This window comes from Bidens hawaiensis, unplaced genomic scaffold, assembly GCF_021521415.1.
Source record: "Bidens hawaiensis isolate Kalapana, Puna unplaced genomic scaffold, B.hawaiensis_p1.1 tig00002306_1, whole genome shotgun sequence".
Classification (NCBI taxonomy): domain Eukaryota; kingdom Viridiplantae; phylum Streptophyta; class Magnoliopsida; order Asterales; family Asteraceae; genus Bidens; species Bidens hawaiensis.
Window position 1 is genome coordinate 1,722,610 of NW_027491123.1, and position 22,421 is coordinate 1,745,030.

The following is a 22,421-nucleotide window of genomic DNA, read 5'->3' on the forward strand; positions in this document are numbered from 1 at the left end:
AAGTAATTCGGATGATTTGGGTAATTTTACCCGATTTAGTCGTTTCCGGCATATTAAAGACGGAAACGGGCCCCGAGGCCAAACGGGGTGTCTAAACCGAGCTCTAATTTCACCACTTTAATTAAAATATCATTAACAACTATTTTCGGGTCGTATGTGGCCAAACTCATTTTTGAAAACATAAAGACGAATAACCGTGCTAGGCACGCAAAACCAGAAAACAAATTAATGGTAGTTTTGACTAAAGAACTCTAAGTGATATCACAATCTAAGTCCTGAGAAGTGTATCGGGGTTAACATTGTCCCCGGATCGTGTACGGTACTGGGTTAACAGTGTCCCCGGACGTACCGGTTAACACGAATTTAAGATATATTAATAGAAATTGTGTAGTAACGACTTAGGGATCGTATTACAGATCCGGACCGATAGCTGTACACAGTATTACATCTTCGCTCACAAAAAGGTGAGTTTTCACGAGCCCCTTTTTATTGATCTGTTTTAAATATTTTCCCGGGGCGGAAAGCATGTTTTTATCAAAGTATTTAAGTACATGCCGATCGCATGGAAATGAATGTATTTATATAATGTTTATTGTACTGGAATCGTACGGAAATGTATTAAGATGGTAATTGTCTGAGTTGCTAACATTGTAAGGCCCCGCAACACGAGTGATTAGCTAAAAGCCGGTAGAGTGTGAATAGTACTATTGGTCTGACAAACCCAACTGGTCCGGCATGGATTTGCTGATGTTTCCCAGCCAGTTGCACATGTCTATTTTGGGTGTTATATATATTTTGCTATGTAATGTTAGACATAGCGGTTTGGGGCAGTTCCGTGGACGGGGGATATGTCACGGGTCCGTGGGCGGGGGATATGCCACGGGGATTGTGTGTGATAGTCAGAGGTTTCACTTGTGGGCTCAGCATAATTACATCGCTAATATATGATTTATTATAATAAATTGTCAATGTTTATTTAAATCAGTGAAACTCACCAACTATTCGTAGTTGACCCGTTTTCTTTACGTGCTTTCTAGGTACACCCAAATTGGAATGAGTGATACGTGCTTGATGATGTGTGCTATTTTGTGGAAGATTAAGGATCTATATTTTGCATTAAATATGTTAATGTACTATCGGTAAAACTTATGTGATAACACCTAGATGGTAACGAAACTCGGAACAATGTAATTCGTTTAAATTAATGTAGTGGTGTTTTCTTTATAAGCAATGCTGTTGATATCAGATGTGTCTGTTGCATCCCGTGTACGTTTCCGCTGCGGTTACGGGGTGTTACACATAATTTGTCAAAATTAAGTAAACTAACATAATGAGATATATTGTAACCATCCTTTTCAATGCTGATTGACAACACATTTTAAGTGCATTTTAACACTTAATGCCGAAATTCAACTTTGGTTGTTTTTGTTAGCTTGTAATAAATAATAAAGGGAATATCTTATAGAATAGTAACCAAGTTTCAAAAGTGTTCCAATTAAATCACTCATGTAATTTTTCCTTAAATTGGGTCACTAAATCTTCAAATCGAGTCTCACTTGTTTTTTTGTGCGTCAAGAAAGAAATGGAGGATAAGACGTGGGGTCGGAATTCACAATATATGTATTTAAATTTAAAAAATATAAAAAAGTGTTAATTATATTAAAATTTAAAAATAAAAAATAAAATACTGCATTAATTTACTGACTATTAAAATTTTAAAATATATTGTTTGGATATTCCTATTGAAGTTATGAATTTTTAAAAATATATTAATTTCTACAGATATTAACACATTATTTTACTTTCCTCAGTACAATTGATATTATTTTTTGGGTTCATTTTAAATACTTAGCTAATTCGCCTAAATACAATTACATTATAATTTTTATATAGTGTGTACGTATTTTTCGGCATGATACTTCGTAAGAACGACCAACATGATAAGTTTAAGTTATCTTTTTCATAATATAATTTCTTATGTTAAGTCCTTAAGTTCTTTATTATGTGTTTGTAATATTTATTACAACATTTGTTTGTGAAATATATATGTTTTTATAGATTTTTCATGTTTATATGATTTTATATTATATTTATTTATGTATTTAAATTATGTACGTGATAAATATTATGTTGTCATCCCAAAAAATATATACTACAAATTATCTTGTCATTTAAAATTATATGTGTTTGTTAGACGATCTCTATATTTCCACCCTTGTCGTACACGGGTCGATAACCTAGTTATTAAATAAATATATTTTATTCTGAACAATAGTATACCAACGTTTTCTCACTGTTTTATCAACTACACACACCGCCACACTAACACGCGCGGTTGTTATTTAATACGCATCTGTTATTCGCAGACTTCACTGGCCAATGAAACACAACGCTCTGTAACATTAACATTAATATTAATACCTTCTTCTTCATTTATTCCGATCACCAAATTCCGCCGCCGATCAATTCTTCCCAGATTCCGGCGACGTAGGTATATCACATTTTCCTTCATGCTTCAGTTTCTGTTGCTAATTAACCGTAGGTCTCGATTCACGTCTCGTTGCTTCATGTTTATTTCAAATGCGTGAATTTCATGTGCCGGACATAGAATTCTTCATGTTAAGATGCATGCATCCGTTATTCGTTGCTTAAACCCTAGCTTTTATGGTAATTATTAATCACTTTATAATTCGTTGGAAAAATAATTTTGTTCTGAGTTGTACTTTGTTTTGTAGGTTACAACATGCTAATGCATACACGTAGATTCAAATCTATAATTTTATGTTGTAATCAGAATTGATGTATTTACTTTATTTAAAATATGCAATTTTTTACAAGGTAATTGTGCAGTCTCCAAGAATCAGGGAAAACGTTGAACCGAAGTCTAAACAAATTTTGAGCCTTAAATTACTTGTGTAATTGGGTTTAAACATTAAGAATACATAATCTTTTTCAAAAATTAAAAATTTCGGGCTTATCGGGGTGGCCGGCCGGGGACCGGGGTTGGTCAACCACCTGGCCCGGCCTCATAGCTTGCCTTGGAACAGCAGGCAACAAGCTGCGCCAATATCCCTTTGGGATTGTAAAACCAAGTTTTTTACAAACTACATTGATAGGTTTTGGAGTTACCACGTTACTATGCATAACCTGTTGGACTCAGTGAACCCTTATTGTGCAATTAAATATGATTCTGAAACAAATTGATGATTCTGTTATTGTGAACAGGAACTGAACAAACATGGTGAATGTTAATGGCAGTGATAATAACAGCATCACTAAACCTAGAAACAGATCTTGTGGATGTCAAAAGGATGACTTCTTACCAGAAGAATCATTCAAAAGCTGGTCAAACTACGGTAAAGCCTTGATGGAAACCAGAACCCGTTTGAAAGACCGGTTTCTAGCCCGATCATCAGACCAACTCGAGCTCCACGACATGCGAGCCCGAAGCCAAAACGAGCTCAAAAAAACCCTTAACTGGTCTGATCTCATATGGTTCGGTATTGGAGCCGTGATGGGTGCTGGTGTGTTTGTCCTCAGTGGTGAAGCAGCCCGTAATTTAGCCGGGCCTGAGGTTCTAATATCTTATCTTATCTCGGGCTTTGCTGCTTTACTCTCGGTTTTATGTTACACCGAGTTTGCAGTTGAACTCCCGGTTGCAGGTGGCTCATTCGCATACCTGCGAGTCGAGTTAGGTGATTTTGTTGCTTATATTGCTGCTGGTAACATACTCTTTGAATATGTTGTGGCTGGAGCGAGTGTGGCTCGGTCATGGACCTCTTATTTTGCCACCTTATGCAACCATGGTCCGAATGATTTTCGGCTCAATGTCACATCTTTAACCGAAGGGTTTAACCACTTGGACCCGATAGCAGTGGGTATCTCAGTGATCATTTGTTGCATCGCATCGTTTAGCACTAAGGGCTCGTCTCGGTTCAACTCGATTGCAACCATAATGTACCTAATTTTAATGATCTTCATGATTATAGCAGGGTTTACAAAAGCAAACACATCCAATTTCCAACCTTTTGCACCGTTCGGGGTTCGGGGCGTGTTAAAGACTTCATCGGTGCTTTTCTTCGCGTATGTCGGGTTCGATGGAGTGGCAACATTAGGTGAAGAAACCAAGAATCCAGGGCGTGACATACCGGTTGGTCTAGTCGGGTCAATGATGGTGGTCATAACCATTTACTCACTTCTAGCCACGGTTTTACTCCTGGTCCAGCCGTACAGCCAAATCGACCCGGATGCACCATTCTCAATCGCCTTCCAAGCCGCGGGTATGAACTGGGCTAAGTATGTAGTCGCGTTAGGCGCGTTACAAGGAATGACCACGGTTCTATTGGCTAATATCATCGGTCAGGCTCGGTATTTCACTCACATTGCTCGAACCCACTTAGCTCCACCGATCCTAGCCGTGATTCATAAGAGTCGGGGGACCCCCATGAACACGACCATAATAATGACATTGTGTAACTGCCTAGTCGCGTTTTTCACAAATCTTGACATCTTGGCTAACCTTCTTTCAATCTCCACATTGTTCATTTTCTCATTGGTTGCACTCGGGTTACTAGGGAGGCGATATTATTCAACGGGTGAAACATCGGTTTTGAACCGAAATAAGTTGATCATGTTCTTGTGTTTGATTATAGCATCGGCTATCGGGCTCTCGCTTCTATGGGCGATGAATGTGGTACATTGGGTTGGGTATGGGGTTATGGGGGCAGTTTGGTTTTTGTCGGGCTCCAAGTGCTGGTGAAACAAGCTAGGAGCCCGAAGCTGTGGGGCGTGCCTATGGTGCCATGGTTGCCATCGGCTAGTATTTGCATTAATGTGTTTATTATGGGGTCGATTGATGGTGCGTCTTTCTTGCGGTTTTTGGGTTGGACCGGGGTGTTGCTTGTGTATTACTTTCTTGTTGGGCTGCATGCTTCATATGATGCATCTAAGGATGATATGAAGACGGAGATTGTGGTGTGAGCTGAAGATCAAAATCTAGAAAAATGTAGTTTAATTTGGTAGACATTTATTGCTTTTGAAATAGTTAGTTTAGTTTTAAGTTTAGTTGATCGTTTTATTGCTTGAAACCGCGATTAAAAGATGCAGGTAACTTATTGATGAACTAAGATACTATTGATTTCTAATGGTTGATATATGCATGTACATAGTGATTGTCAGATAAGAGAGAAAGCCAGAAAACAAATACCAACACTGACGGACCCATAAAATATTTTTCATGGTGCGATAGGAGGCTTAACACTAATAGACCGATTAAGTTGAGCTTATTGGATATCTTCCTATAGACTAGGATTATTAACAGAAACCAAAAGAAAGATTCAACAGAGTGGTCAAGTAGAAAGGTATCCATGAGTGTTTTATGGAACCATAAAAAAAGTTGGACCTCTTAACAAATTTGCTTATTAGTTTGATGTATATCCTTATTTTTCGTTTGTAAATAAGTAAATAACTGCACCATTTGTGCTGTTTGTTCCTAATTTGTCTCACAGCAAAAACTAATGGACTGTGAGGTTCAGAGGTTTTCATGCAAAGTTGGAGTTACATTTTGGAATACGAAGTGGGAGTGTAAGAAATAGCCATGAATGTTCTAATCAAACTAAAAGTTTTAAGTTATGACTATATTTTATTGGAACCTATAGTACTAGGTTTAGCATCGAGCACACACGCCGGTTTACCTTTATATAATGTAAAACTCATTGACATTATATAAAGGTAAACCGGCCCGTGGGCTCGATACATACTAAACCCTAGAACTATATGTTCCATTATATCAAAAAAAAAAAAAAAAAAAAAGAAAAAACAACTCATTGATTTTCATTCAATATAGGGTTACATTATATAAAGGTAAACCGGCCAGTGGGCTCGAGGTGCAAAAACCCTAGTACTATAGGCTCCAATATATTTGAATTCAAACGGTGAATGTGAAATTTACCCATATACTTTTTAAATTTTTATGTTATATTATAGGAATATTGGCCTCATATAATCCCAACTCTGGCACATTGGCAAATATAAGGACCAACTATCCAAATGGCAAAATATAATCCCAACTACGCATGTGGGTGGAAACTTAACCTTCCGTTAGTTTTGTGTGGCGTGGCGGCTGAGCTGTCTCATAACCAGCTGACTGCGCTGCTGACGGGGCTATTAATTATAAAAAAAAAATCTTAAACCATCTGATTATGCAATTTGCTATGATCGCCAGATCTGCTCAGTCTTCGACGGCTCCTCCGACGTTGTCGTCGACGGCTTCTTCGACGTTGTCGTCGACCGCTTCTCCGACGTTATCGCCACTGTCTCTGCCGATGGCTGCTCCGGTGGCTCCTCCTACCGACATCAAAACACCTCCCATCTCCGTCGACGGCTACTTCGGTGGCTGCTCCGCCGACAACAGCTGTAGCCTGTTCAATTCCCCCAATCCACCATTAGGGTTTTCAGATCTGAAATCGGCCGGACGTTGTAGCTGCGATTTCGAGAAAGGAAACTGTTATGATTCTGGTGGTTGTCGGAGCTACACGGCGCCCGGCGGGATGAGATTTGTTCCGGCCGACGAAAACCAAGGGCTTAGGCTCTGGTAAGATGACATCCAAATACTTTTACGATGGTGAGGGTGTACAGAGATAGTGGTGATGGGTGGACTGGGCTTATAATGATGGTCGGATCGGATGATGATGGCGGTCGGAGATGGTGAGGTGGTGGTTAGAGATGGTGAGGTGGTGGCCGGAGAGAAGGGGGATGAAGATGAAATGGGTTTGTTAGACTCCTGGGCAATACAAATTATTATTATTATTAATTTTTTTTTAAATTAATAATAACTCTGCGGCCACGTCAGCGGTTTAATGACAACTCAGCGGCCACGCCAGCTGGTTAATGACAAGTCAGCTGCCACGTCACACAAAACTAATGGAAGGTTAACTTTCCGTTAATTTTCCACCCACACGCATAGTTGGGATTATATTTTGCCATTTCGATAGTTGGTCCTTATATTTGCCAATGGGCCATAGTTGGGATTATATGAGGCCAATATTTCTATATTATAATATTAACATTTTTTATCCTTAATTTGAGTATGTACTGCTTAATTTTCTATTAAAACTCTTTTAAAAACGATGATAAATCGGTGTATATAAACATTCGTTGGATGTTTTTACCCATTCTCGTGAGTCGTGAGACATATGTCGTTTTTTGATAGCTTCTAATGTCAACCAACTCGAGCATTGGCATCTTTGAGGACAAAGTGCCAAAGATAGTATTTAGCGATTTCCTTTCATTCCTTTCGGGAGCAAACAATTGGGAAAAGTGGAAACCACTCTGACTCTATTACAAGGGAACATATTCCATATAATCGTCCCAACGGTTTATGATTCAGTGAGGTGATTTTACTCGTGGCAGAGTTGAAGCATCGATCTATTGTTAAATTTATTCTCGCATAAGAGCTTTCTTGTAGAGAACAAGATTACTGATTCCTCTAGGGCAAGATTCGGTTCATATACGATTAGGATACTCTTTGAACCATTGAAGGCGGCAAAACGGATTGATAAAATTTATTCGTATCAACGAAAACGTTTTTCTATTTAAATTAATTACTTTCACACTCGTTTTACATAGTTTTACTATTGGTGGGATATACTAAGTACGGTGTTGATGATGACGACTCTTTTCACATTAAAATAGAAGACTGATGATTTGGTTCACGTTAGGTAGATGTAATAATAATACTCTAATAACTTAATAAAGAAGTTAAAAGGGTTTCATGCTAAGGTAGAACTAGCTTGAGTGGCCTGAATTGGTAATGTTTGATACCAGATTTTGAGTTTTCGATACAAGTACTGATATAGCAAGGTACAATATTGTTATTATCCGAATTTTGCCCTCAATACCAATACTGGTACATATATTGATTTCATCCCTAAAACTAGCCCACCTTAATAAAGGCTCCATGGTAGATGTCGTTTAAAAAAATTTACCGTACAGTCTATACAGCATGAACCTTTTGATTCATATTACCGTACAGTCTTTCACTTCAGTTTTTTTATAAAGTTGATAATTCAACAACTTTTGACAAATTTATCTGTAGTTAAATTTTTCACTTTATAACTTTTTTTGTTCAAGATAAGCATAACTTGAATAAAAGTAACTTTTTGCCTGCTTTAACTTATTTGCCTTGTCCAGTCTATTTCTTTGAAATTGTAGCCTTGAAGATAAGTGAAGTAAGAAAATAACAAAATGATTTGCCAGAAGCATCCTTTTTAGATAATCAGTTCTCTCAATTTACCCCAAAATTCATCATAAAATTAACACAATCAAATCAAAATTAACAACATCAAACCTCACCAATTAATTAATTATAATGATCTCTTACTCTTACTCATATCATCGGCATCAATCTCCGATTTCCGTTGATGAAAGACGCTGGAGAAATTGGTAGACAAATCCGAATACAGCGAGACGATCTTCGAGACGTTGCTATTGATCTCTTGAATTAGGGCAACATTCGACACCATGCTTTCATGACTCTTCGATCGGTGGTTCTCGTTAACCAGCTGGATCAATACTCGGTTCCGATCCAATACCGATTGCACCTCACGGAATCCATCGCTGAAGCTGCTCCACATCGCCTGAGACTCCTCGCTGTTCTGCTCTTCGTCGTCGGAGAGGTTGTTGACGGTGGTTGTTGGAGGTTAGATTGTTCATGTTCATCCATGGTTGAATCGGAAGAATTGAGGGTTGTCATTTAGTCTTAGGGATTATTTTTATTTGATTAAAGAATGGATTGTTGTTTTGGTTGTGACTAGTCCACGTGAACCTCACTCTTTCGGGTCGGGTTACGGCTCCACCGTGAAGAAGACCTGGCCTTAAAAAAAGTATTCTTTTGTCCATTTCATAATTAAACAAATTTTCTATTTGAGTAGCTTACCTGTTTTGTCCAAATATGCTGTTTTAATACAATAGTTTCAAATTTATGATTTTCGTCATTGTCATTTCATTTTACTTGCAATTAAACCTGATCTCATTAACCCTGTTAAGTCTGATCATTAAATCCATCAACTTGCCATCCATGTGAGGGAGGGGCAGTTTTGTTCCTTTCTTTTTCCTAAAACACCCCACCTCCTCACGTGAGGGGGCTTGCGAATTAAGGCTGAGGTTTATTTGGGGAGAAAAGGGACAAAATTGCCCCCCCACGTGAATAACACGCTGATGGATTTAACGACTAGACTTAACTGAGCCGCATATTTGGACAAACCAAGGGGGACGAAAACTGTAGTTTACTCTTTCTATTTTTATTGTCATATTAATCAACTTGTTTGTGGTCTTGTGGTAGAAGGTTTGGGTTATGCAGTGGAGACTCAAGTTCGATCCACACTTGTGTCACTTTTGTTAGATTATGACAATGAAAGATTTGAGATAGACATAGTGTAAGGTTGGCCGTTCGAATCTCGAGACCATCCGGGTTATCCTTCTACTTGTGTTACGCCCGAGATTCATGCTCTTGTGGCGGTACAACGACTGTCAAGTGACAGCTGGTGGTATGGTTTCCGTCATACTCTAAAGCCAGCGTGAGCCGGTTAAAACAGCATAGTCTGGCCAGAGTGAAGCAACATGAATCTTTCAAATTTGAGGAGTGTGGTAGCTTAAATAACAAAAAAGTCGTCGTTCTAAAATATAGTTAAAGAAAAGTTTTTTGAACGACTAACGAAACCCGGTCATCTAGGTATGCCCATTGGTAAAATGTCGTCCATGCCCAAAGGCTCACTATGACAAAACTTTTAGTTCATACACGACATTCTGTCACGAACGAGACTCTAACTGACGACCTTTTCAAGAGAAACTCACCGGGTTACTATAAGAGAACTGCTTCTTTGGTAGTTAAAAGACCACCTATCATTTTGTGACATTGGGAGACACTACTAAAGCCCCGTTTACTAACGAAATAAGGTAAAACATGGTTAGCATTAAACTTTTAGAAATTAAAAGCACAACACAGTTAAATTCAATTTGATTATTTGAACTCAAGTAAAGTTAATTTATGTGTTGTTGAACTCTGGTAAAGTAAATCAAGTGTTATAACCATTTTAAGTGTAACTAATGTACTTAAATAGTTAAACATGTATGAACTTAGAGGTGCACAAATCAGGTATTAAAAAAAACCGGGTTCGGGTATGGAACCGGGTACGGGTATGATCGGGTATTGGAAAATCGGGTGTTAGTAATAACCGGGTCGGGTTCGGGTCCGGGTATTGGCATGAAAAGCCATACCCTATGTACCGGGTCGGGATCGGGTATTGAACCGGGTTTTCAATACCTAGGTATTTGAATACCTATTTCGGGTATTGAAAAAACCCATTTCTGGGTAAATACCCTATTTCTGAGTATTAAAAAAACCAATTTTCTGCAGCATTTTTCTATTGACAGGCCTACTTTGTTTTTTTATTATAACTTCATTTTTTTGCATACAAACTTCAAAGTTCATTCAAACATATGTAAATAACTAAACAATGATATAAAAAAACATATATTTTATGTGTTTTAAATTGTTGTTTGATATATCAAAAGACGTTGTTCTAAATAAAATATTTATATCAAATATGTGCTTCAAAAAAGATCCGTTGAAGAACGGCTATAGATCTGTGGGTAGCCCTCACAACCATTGTCAAGTGTCACACAAACACATGTGCACAAACACTAATATCAGGTAAAAAAAATCCAGTTCGGGTATGCAAAAAAACCCGGGTTTCGGGTATTATCGGGTACGAGTTCGGGTTCGGGTTTCAGCATTGAAAGTCATACTCTATCCATACCCTACGGGTAGGGTCGGGTTCGGGTATAAAAAACCTGGGTTTAAAAAAACTGGTTCCGGGTTTTTTTTTGGGTCCGGTTCCGGATTTGGTTTTTTTTTTCACCTCTATACGAACTTACACTTAAAAGAGTCACTGAATCAAATAGACTATGGCCCAAGCTGATTTGACACTTGTTGGCCCATACCATTACCTTGCAAATTTATTGTCACCTACTATACTGCCACCTTGAATCTCTGATGTTGCTCCTTATCACCACTAGCCTTAATAAAACAAATAGAACGAGAAACTTGTTAAGTCAACCAACTTTTTAATGCATCACATTTTGATTCAAACTCGTTTCAACCCGTTACAGAACCCAACCCAGCTATTTTGTGTTACGGACTGAAATCATTGCAAGGTATGGAACTTGTCCCGCATCGGTTGTATGGGCAACTGATGTGGGGTTGATAAGCCAAATGGGTTCCCTCACCTATCAGACTAGTCTTTTGGGTTGAGTTCTTCTGTTTGGTTTGAGTTGAGTTCTTCTGTTTGGTTTGTAACATTGGTATCAGAGCCAACCTCGGAGTGGTGGCCTGGAGGAAGCCAGTCGTGACCAACGAGGACTCAGAGTGGTGGCCTGGAGTGAGCCAGTCGTGACCAACGAGAACGTTGGCCCTTAAGGAGGGTGTATTGTTACGGACTGAAACCATTGCAAGGTATGGGACTTGTCCCACATCGGTTGTATGTGCAACTGATGTGGGGTCTATAAGCCAAATAGGTTCCCTCACCTATAAGACTAGTCTTTTGGGTTGAGTTCTTCTGTTTGGTTTGTAACATTGGTATCAGAGCCAACCTCAGAGTGGTGGCCTGGAGGAAGCCAGCCGTGACCAATGAGGACTCGGAGTGGTGGCCTGGAGTGAGCCACCCGTGACCAACGAGGACGTTGGCCCTTAAGGATGGTGTATTATTACGGACTGAAACCATTACAAGGTATGGGACTTGTTCCACATCAGTTGTATGGGCAACTGATGTGGAGTTTATAAGCCAAATGTTTCAGGCCACCACTCCGAGTCCTCGTTGGTCACGGCCGCGTTGGTCACGGCTGGCTTCCTCCAAGCCACCACTCCGTGGTTGGCTCTGATACTAATGTTACAAACCAAGACTAGTCTGATAGATGAGGGAACCCATTTGGCTTATAAACCCCACATCAGTTGCCCATATAATCGATGTGGGACAAGTCCCATGCCTTGCAATGGTTTCAGTCCGTAACAATACACCCTCCTTAAGGGCCAACGTCCTCGTTAGTCACGGCTGGCTCACTCCAGGCCACCACTCCGAGTCCTTGTTGGTCACGGCTGGCTTCATGCCACCACCCCGTGGGCCACCACTCCGAGGTTGGCTCTGATACCAATGTTACAAACCAAACAGAAAAACTCAACCCAACATCAGTTGCCCATAAAACCAATGTAAGACAAGTCCCATACCTTGCAATGGTTTCAGTCCGTAACATTTTGCCACTCGTAACAAAACATTATGAATGTATTCTATATTTGACATGACTTACCCATTTTCTCACCTGTAATCTTTCATACTGTTTTTGCCACATGCCTTTCCATTAGTTTGACTTAGTTTTTTTCAAATAATCATCAAAAGTTCAAAATACTGATCTAAGATTTTGTAGTATGATAAACCTCATAAAGCATACGGTACAACCGTTTGCAGTAAACAAGAAATCTTCTTAAGGGCAGTCCTACATGTAGATGTTGCATTAGAAAGTTGCAACATAAGAACAAGAAGTACATGAAACCAGATTAAAGATCAGTAATACAAATCTCAGTTATTGCAATACAAACTAATCCATTTCAGTCAAATGTGCGTGTTCTGCGGCTATGAACGAAACCGTCTTTTTAATCCCCCTGTACCTCCCTGTGGAAAGTCCAGTCAGACGGGTTTAGGGTCGTCTTGCCGTCCTTGTAGACTAAATCGTAAGGCGAGTCTTCTGAAAACTCGGTGGGCATAGATTTCCAATGTAGACTTGGTTTCCACTCGGCTTCTTTAAGCACCTTTAGTATCTCCTCAACAACTACCTTGCTGCCCTCACCTGATAAATGCACCCCATCCCTGCAAAATCAGTTGTTTTGGGTCAGCCCGACCCGCCCATTTTTCACCTCTAGGGTTTTTAGTTTTTACTACTTGACAGTTAACATTTAAACACTTCGAAATTATTCAGTCATAGAATGATACAGAGCTAATCCAAGAGCTAGCAGACTCATACTTTGACCTGGGAGCGCGCAAGAAACCAAAAAAACCTATCCGAAACCGAAAAAACCAAATCCAAACAAAACCAACCGTTTGGTTTGATGCTTTTATATAAACCTAACTTCCGGTTCGGTTTTGGTTTGCATGCAACTAAAATTGAAAAAACTGAACTGAACTTTTGAATTTTCTGAAATATAAAAATCTAATTAATAGTGTAAAACAAAATATTTTGGCCCAAGTGCATAATAATTAAATAATTGTTATAAACAAAAAGATTTAGGCACAAACTCGTTATTTTGGATCAATTTAACTTTGTGGGCCCAAAAATTTCTGGCCCAGATGGCAAAACCAACACTGAATCAAACCCAAGCAACAAACGGAAAAAATACTGAAACCGAAAGATTTTAAAAACTAAAAAACCAAATTTTCAGTGGAAACATCGTCATGGATCAGGTCAAGACGTGGTTCGTTCATCTCGAAAATCCGTGGAAACATCGTCATGGATCAGGTCAGATTCATTTCATGCTTCGACATTGGCGCCATCCGTGGGACGGCAACGAACTACCCTTCGATCTTCCTCTCGGCTGTCAGATCTCTCCCAGGAAAAACCCAGATCTGGAAGTTTACAGAAAAAGGCTTCAAGGCTTGTTCTATTAAAGCTCAAAAAGATCCATAGATCTAAAGGAGGCTTCCAGATCTGTGCAAAAAGAAACTGCCTGATTCGATAGATCAAGTCTCCGGATCAGTGATGGTTTTAAATCCGCTCCGGGCTTCAGATCTATCTAGATCTGATTTACAGATCTAGATCTAGATTACAGACCTGGATTTTAGGTTTAAAATTGCAGATCTAACTCTTAAATTGCAGATCCAAAAATTACCAGACTTCCGCCGCCATGTACACGCGCCCGCGGATTCTCACTCCGCAGCCATGCATGTGCCGCCGCGGGAACCACCATGTGGGTTTCGCGCAAAAGACCTCCACCATGTGGGTTTTGCGCAGAAGACTGCCACCACGCATGCTCGCCAGCGGGTCACCATTCCGCCGACATGCGTGAGCGCCCGTGGAAACCACCGCGGAAACCACCATGTGGGTTTTGCGCAAGAGACCTCCGCCACGCACGCGCGCTCGCGAGTCACCACTCCATCGCCGTGCATGCGCGCATCAGGCTACGCGCCAAACTTGAAGGTTGGGAATCCTCATAATATCCCATATGGCTACGCGCCATACTTAAAGGTCGGGAATCCTCATAACATCCCATATGGCTACGCGCCATACTTAAAGGTCGGGAATCCTCATAACATCCCATATGGCTACGCGCCACACTTAAAGGTCGGGAATCCTCATAACATCCCATATGGCTACGCGCCACACTTAAAGGTCGGGAATCCTCATAACATCCCATATGGCTACGCGCCACACTTAAAGGTCGGGAATCCTCATAACATCCCATATGGCTACGCGCCACACTTAAAGGTCGGGAATCCTCATAACATCCCATATGGCTACGCGCCACACTTAAAGGTCGGGAATCCTCATAACATCCCATATGGCTACGCGCCATACTTAAAGGTTGGGAATCCTCATAACATCCCATATGGCTACGCGCCATACTTAAAGGTTGGGAATCCTCATAACATCCCATATGGCTACACGCCATACTTAAAGGTTGGGAATCCTCATAACATCCCATATGGCTACACGCCATACTTAAAGGTTGGGAATCCTCATAACATCCCATATGGCTACACGCCATACTTAAAGGTTGGGAATCCTCATAATATCCCATATGGCTACGCGCCATACTTAAAGGTTGGGAATCCTCATAAACCCATACGGCTTCGCGCCGAATACAAGACCGAACGCGGCTCCGCTCCGTTCAACATGTGCACCACCATGATGCTTGAGCGCAGTCGCATATCACATGCTCACGCATATTACATATGCTTACGCATCACATGCTCACACATATCACATCAGTGCACGCAACATCTGCGCATGGCGCATGACACAAAGTCTACGCGCATGCAACATCTGCGCGTGGCGCGGGACATAAAGTCTACGCGCATGCGCATGCGACATCTGCGCGTGACGCATGACAAAACCAAAGCCTATGCGCAAGCGCATGAAACATCTGCGCATGACATACAGTCTACGCGCACGCGCACGCGCACGCAACATCTGCGCATGGCGCATGACACAAAGTCTACGCGCACGCGCATGCAACATCTGCACGTGGCGCGGGACATAAAGTCTACGCGCACGCGCATGCAACATCTGCGCGTGGCGCGGGACATAAAGTCTACGCGCACGCGCATGCAACATCTGCGCGTGGCGCGGGACATAAAGTCTACGCGCACGCGCATGCAACATCTGCGCGTGGCGCATAACACAAAGCCAAAGCCTATGCGCCAGCGACACAGCAAATGAGAATAGTCTAATCCCAAATCAGGATAAGGACAACCTCATTTAGCAGCAATGAACTAGGGGACTATCGTGGTATACCACCACTGCATTATCGCGATGGAAGACATTCGAATCTTAGGGCGGGAGCCTAACAATATCCCAAACGGCCACGCGCCAATGTCCGGCTACGAGTCGCACAAGCACCTATAACATTATTACTATGGCCGTTTGTGCCTCCATTATTATTTTAAAGACAAGCCGGGATAGTCATCCTGCGTAGAAGAGGCCCTTGTGGGCTAGTCATTATCATTATTATTATAGCTCGTAAGCCGCAACTCGCGCAAGCTTTATTATTATTATAGCTCGTAAGCCGCAACTCGCGCAAGCTTCATTATTCTTATAGCTCGTAAGTCGCCTCACGCGCAGGCTTTATTATTCTTTAGCTCGTAAGTCGCCTCACGCGCAAGCTTTATTATTCTTATAGCTCGTAAGTCGCCTCACGCGCAAGCTTTATTATTATTATAGCTCGTAAGCCGCAACTCGCGCAAGCTTTATTATTATTATAGCTCGTAAGCCGCAACTCGCGCAAGCTTCATTATTCTTATAGCTCGTAAGTCGCCTCACGCGCAAGCTTTATTATTCTTATAGCTCGTAAGTCGCCTCACGCGCAAGCTTTATTATTCTTATAGCTCGTAAGTCGCCTCACGCGCAAGCTTTATTATTCTTATAGCTCGTAAGTCGCCTCACGCGCAAGCTTTATTATTATTATAGCTCGTAAGTCGCCTCGCGCGCAGGCTTTATTATTCTTATAGCTCGTAAGTCGCCTCGCGCGCAGGCTTTATTATTCTTATAGCTCGTAAGTCGCCTCGCGCGCAGGCTTTATTATTCTTATAGCTCGTAAGTCGCCTCGCGCGCAGGCTTTATTATTCTTATAGCTCGTAAGTCGCCTCGCGCGCAGTTTTTATTATTCTTATAGATCCGTAAGTCGCCTCGCGCGCAGGCTTTATTATTCTCATAGATCCGTAAGTCGCCTCGCGCGCAGGCTTTATTATTCTCATAACTCGTAAGCTGCCTCGCGCGCAAGTTATGTTACATTATTATCGAGATGCGTGCTCCATCTTTTATCAGGCCTCGCGCCACTATGATGCGTGCTATATCTTATTTATGCCAGGGCACCATCATTATCATAAGGACCGCAACATGTCACCATCATGAAGAAAACCTCCCAAAACTCAAAGACAATAAAGACAAGGCCGAAGAAAAGGGAAAAAACCGCCTCATGGCCTAACACACCTCATAAAGTCCAGCGCTCCACCTAGACGCTTGCGCGCCCAGGAGCAACGCTGGACTTGGGGGGCTTGTAGGGGTATGGTACTAAACCCGGTTTTACGACCCTAAATTTATTATGTTTGGCTTATTTTATTATATGGACTAATACAATGTTATTGGGCTGTGGGGGTTTTGTGGAGGTAACCCTAACTGGGCTAGGCCCATTAGGGTACCATGATGGTGGCCATGAGGCTCTCTATATAAGGAGGTCTCCACCTCCTTATTAAAGTGTCGTGCTCAATAAGAGCCACCACCACTTTTTTGTGTCTGTAAACAAGAGATCTTTGAGATTTCTTAGCAGTCACCTCCACACCCCCGAAAAACCATTGCAGGTCTCAAGCAACCGGAGAAGAAGATCAAGACGTGGTTCGTTCATCTCGAAAATCCGTGGAAACATCGTCATTGTAATTCCAGTTTGTTATAACAAGAGTTAGGGGGTGTTTGGGATTGCTTATTTTCACCAACTTATAACTAACTTTTTGAAAAGTAATAAGGTGTTTGGGATTGCTTATATTGTGAGAGGAAAAGTTCCATAAATTACAGTTTTGTAACTTATTAACTTCATGAAAAGTTATAACAAGGTAAAATAAGGAATCCCAAGCACCCCTTAAAAAAACATATTTCACAGTTTTCATTCCACCATAACTAATTACAGAAACAATAACAGATCACAAAACCTATGCAGGTCTCTTCTAACTCAAAATTCAATAGTTAATCTATCAAAATTGCACCACTAACACTAGAGATGCAAGCGAGCCGAGTGGCTCACAAGCTACTTGAGATCGGATCAATAAAAAGCTCGAAACAAGAAGAGCTTTCTCGAGCCCAAGCCTCAAATAAAACTCATTTAGTTATCATCGATCCCGAGCTCAAGCCTTGTATGGGAAGCTCGCCGAACCTTAGCCTTGTGCATTTCCATGCTTTACCTCTTTTGGATTTCTCTATATTAATTTGATAATTTCACACTACAAAGCCGAAGCCAAACCGAGCTTTTAAGCAAAACTATCATCAAACAGTCGGTCCGTGACATTAAGCTCGTTTAAGTTTTTTCTAAACACATATATGAAAACAATCAAAAGCATATTAAAAAATAAATGAGCCAAGCCGGAGCCTGGAAAAACAACTCACGTACCGAGCCGAGCTCAAGCTTTAGAAAAAGAGCTCGAAACCGGCTCGTGTACGCGGTTACACCCCTAATTCATATACCTAAACTGAGACATCCGGACGCAAACTACAAAAAAAAAAAAAAAACCCTAGGTGATCCTCAATAGTACGAGCAACTACCAAATAACATAAGTAATACGATTATTTTAACAAATCGTAACATAAATTACGATCAGGAAACCAAAATCAACATTTTGTTCGAACGAAGTTTATAAATAAAATGAACGGTTGACGTCAATACCTTACGAGCGTAGATGTCAGCGAGCATGGCGCCCCAACCGTCATTGCTGAAACTGAGCTGAACAATTGACGATCCAAAGAGGACAAACTGTGGCCTCTGTGGTCCGATCATGGCTGAATTAGAATGACGTAAATGTGGATGTTGATAGATTTATTTATAGATGGAGGTTAGGTGATGGGTGGGTACAGTGGCGCAGGGATAATAGGAGAAGAAGAAGGAGGGAGATGTTTTGATTTTATTATTATTATTATTATTATTATTATTATTATTTTATGATTATATTCATTAATTGGTTGAGTGTGTACTCAGAAGGTGGACACGCACATTTATTAACTCCGAACCACCTCTTTATTTCATTTTTGTTTTATTTTTTACTACCATTTATTGTTACAAAGAAAAGTCTTCAAAATTTTGTAGTACGATAAATAAATAGTGTAACGAAACGTGAAAATGGGGCTCATAACGTACACTAGAGATTGATTGATGAACTAATATGTGAGGTATGCATTGTGTATTGGATGAGCACTGTTAATTAAACATATCAGTGACGGAACCATAAATTTTTTTAAGGTAGTACACTATTTTTAGAGTGGAATTTTAAAAATTTTGGGTTGGTTCAAGGTTCGATGGTTCGGACAAAGCTTATTACATAATAAAATGCGGTAAAATAATAAAAAAAAAACACCGTCATTAAAAACTAAAAAACACATACTATAAATGTAATAGTCTTTGTTTGTGTAACTATGTATGTTTTATTAAACCCTAAAATTAAATTCGTTTGATGCAGGGAATCGAACCCGTGACCTCCAATTTACAAAACCAACAACTATTTTCTACATAGTACACTATTATTTCGAAACCCGGATGATTTCGGGAAACTACCCATTTGTTAGCTGGATCCGCCCTTGAAATACACCATTTAAACTTTAAATAGATAATAGTATATATTGTATATACACCAGCTTATCATAGTCTTTAAAGCGTTTTCCTTTTGTTTTAGCAGATATAACAATAGTATGCTCGAATGAAAAAAAAATAAGTGTTTGAATTTATTATATAGTCTTTTAAAAAATAACAGTGTATATAAGGTATTTATGTTTTTCTTAAATGATGCAACTTAATATAATGTAGAAATAATGGTTTTTATTCTACTACTCTCCAGGTCATAAATAACTCTTTTTTTAATCATTAAATTCTCATATGTTTTTCTTCTTAGTCATCAACAGAAAGGTTTATAATGGATTTCAAAAAAAAAAGGTATTTTGTATTTTTGAAATTCTCTTTTCAAATTTATAGTTAGAAAATTATTCATTGCATGTATATTTATGTTATTAATTTTTAATGAAAAAATATAACATAGATAGTCTCTTGAATAGTTTTAGCGCGAAAAAGTGTAGGACAAGATTTTTTTAATGTACTTGTTGAAAGAATCAAATTGTGTCTTTATTATAGAAAAATAAAAAATAAAAAATAAAAAATAAGATATGATCAATATAATTAGACATTTGTATGAGTTTATAGAAACAAGCTATATTGTAATTTATTTAGATTGTGTTTGTTTTTGCTTAAAATATCTAGAGGCTTATGTCTGTGGACGCGCAGACATAAGTTTCTGAAGACTGTTTTTTTTTTTTAAATAAGATCTGCAAACTGTTTTTATGGTCTTAAAAAAGAAGCTATTGTTCAGCTTCTTCACACATCTTCACATTTCTTAACATCCTACCAACACCCAATGTCCAACACCACCACCACCCATCATACGCCGCCACCGCCACCGCCACCACCACCCACCACCACCACCCACCGTTCGCCGCCGCCGCCGCCACCGTCCATCACCGCCACCACCCACCGCCCACTACCACCACCACCACCCACCACCACCACCCACCGTCCACCACAACCTACCGTCCGCCACCAACACCGTCGACCACCTACCACCATCACCGTCCATCACCACCACCACCACCTACCATCAGCCACCACCACCACCCACCACCATCACCGTCCGTCACCACCACCACCCACCGTCCGCCACCACCACCGTCTGCCACCCACCACCAACTATTTTACTAGTCAACAGACGTTAAATGATTTCTATCTACTGTGATATGTATGATAGATAACTAATTTTCAGCTTATGCAGACGATACCCAGTTTATAAAACAAACAGTATTATATTTTCAGATTGCAGACCTTCAGACCACATCTTCAGTTAGAGACATGAAATCAGATGAAATTAAATTACAGACAGATTTTATCTTCAAAAACAAACAACACCTTTATGTACTTGTTTGAAGAACAATTTGTTGTCTCTACAATTGGCAGAAGTCCAACAATGCCATACTAGAATAGTAAATTATGGAGTAATTTAAAAGAAGGTCAAGACAAATGGGTGTGGTTTTTATTTCTTTTTTTTTTTAATATCAAATTTTGTTATTCTTTATCTTTTACTTCTTGTTCTTGTGAGACTTGAACCTTAGTCTTTGCTAGGTATACCCAACACTTTCATGAGTTTATCACCACGCCACGGGGCGGGGAGGTGTGGCTCTTGTATAACTCATATTCCATAAGATGCCCACAAACATTTTTGGTTGAACCAATTGAACCAAAAAGGAAAAGAAAAGAATTGTTTGAACCATTGATGCAATGAAAACTTCATTGTATCAGGCTCAAATGAAGCTTCTAATCGGATTTTGACTTCTTACAAAAACTAAAAAGTGGGTCAATGCACGACTTAGCCTCGAATCATAGTGATTCCCTTGTTAAGTTTTTTAAATCTCTCACACTCATACACCGACACACGTTTATTTAAATAACGTTTCTTTCAAAATTTACAATCACGTCTTCTGCTTGAAAAACACATATCTTTAAAAGTCATTGTTTCATTCAAATCTCAATCTCAATACTGAAGTTACAAAAGAAAGAACTAGATATTAGAGTTTTTTTTCATGAGGACGGAAATATTTGTGACTCAATTGTCTATCGCTAAATATTAACCTGATTTTTTCGGTGCTGGTTGGGTCGGTCACGTAATAAAAAGATAAAACTAATTTTAAATTTTGAATTCATAATAAAATAATAATAACAATAATAAGTCCATAATATAAATCCCCAAAAAAATTGTTATGAAAATGGTAATGTTCGACAATTGGTAGGATTAAAAAGGATTACATTATGTAAACTTGATTTTGATTGGTTTTATTTTCTAACTAGTTTGAGACCGGTGTATTTGTATTACACGGTAATTGATGAAAATTTTAATTTAAACATCAAGCAAAATACAATAAACAACACAATTATCATATATTGTGAAGAAACGTGGATCTACTCACTGGTAGCAGATCTACTTTCCTCGGGTTTTGATTGTACTATTTCACCGATGGTTCGTCTGGATCAATGCTCTTCCACCTACAAAACGAACAGCGCCGTTACTTACCCCTCAGAAAGGGACAGAGGGGTCCTCTTTGGGGTAACCCTCCGGCGTGAAAATCAGTATGTGTAGGAGAAGATAATAATGTGAGAGTAAGGGAATTGGGAGAGTATTGCTTAATAGCTGAATACTGTATGTTACTCTGTATGATTATTCTGATTGTCTCTCTGTGTATGAGAAAGTAACTGGCTAGGGCTGCCTGTCAGTGAATGTAATTGAATATGCTTCAATGTGAATCAATGTGTGTAACTGTCAATGATTGAGTATGAATGTCCCCATCAAAGTGGAGTTGATGCTGTATTTATAGTGCTGGGGTTTCCACTGATTAGGCTCAACCTCGTTGGCCTCCTCCAATCGCACTGCGCCACGTGTCCTCTGGGACACCTGGCGCTTTCTCGTTGGTTGTAATCACGTGGTAGCACATGTGTCATGCTGAGTTGTCGACCTTTCATTTGGCAGCTGTCAACATCAGCATATTCTTACTCCTTAAAAAGATGCCTTCTGGAAGGTTGTCTGACGTGCACAATCAAGGTTGCCCTAATCCTGATTTGGATAAGGACGAGGTCGATTATGTGCATGTGTGATATGCGCCCATCCTGAGGATGCGCGAGGTCTTCTCTTTATTCTCACGCGCAGATATTTCATGCGCAGATGTGATATGCACGAGCATGTGATATGCGCCGCGCGCTGGTGCGCCGCGCGCATATGTGATGCGCGAGCATATGTGTGCCTGGGCAGATGTGATATGCACGAGCATGTGATATGCGCCGCGCGCATATGTGATGCGCGAGCATATGT

At 40.0% G+C, this 22,421-nt stretch overlaps 2 pseudogenes; one reads left to right on the forward strand and one right to left on the reverse strand.

Annotated features, from left to right (window-relative positions):
• The first annotated feature begins 3,132 nt into the window (after positions 1-3,132).
• On the forward strand, positions 3,133-4,980 carry LOC143615077 (cationic amino acid transporter 1 pseudogene; annotated as a pseudogene).
• Positions 4,981-12,576: 7,596 nt separating this feature from the next.
• On the reverse strand, positions 12,577-18,304 carry LOC143615085 (GDSL esterase/lipase WDL1 pseudogene; annotated as a pseudogene).
• Between the last annotated feature and the right edge of the window lie 4,117 nt (positions 18,305-22,421).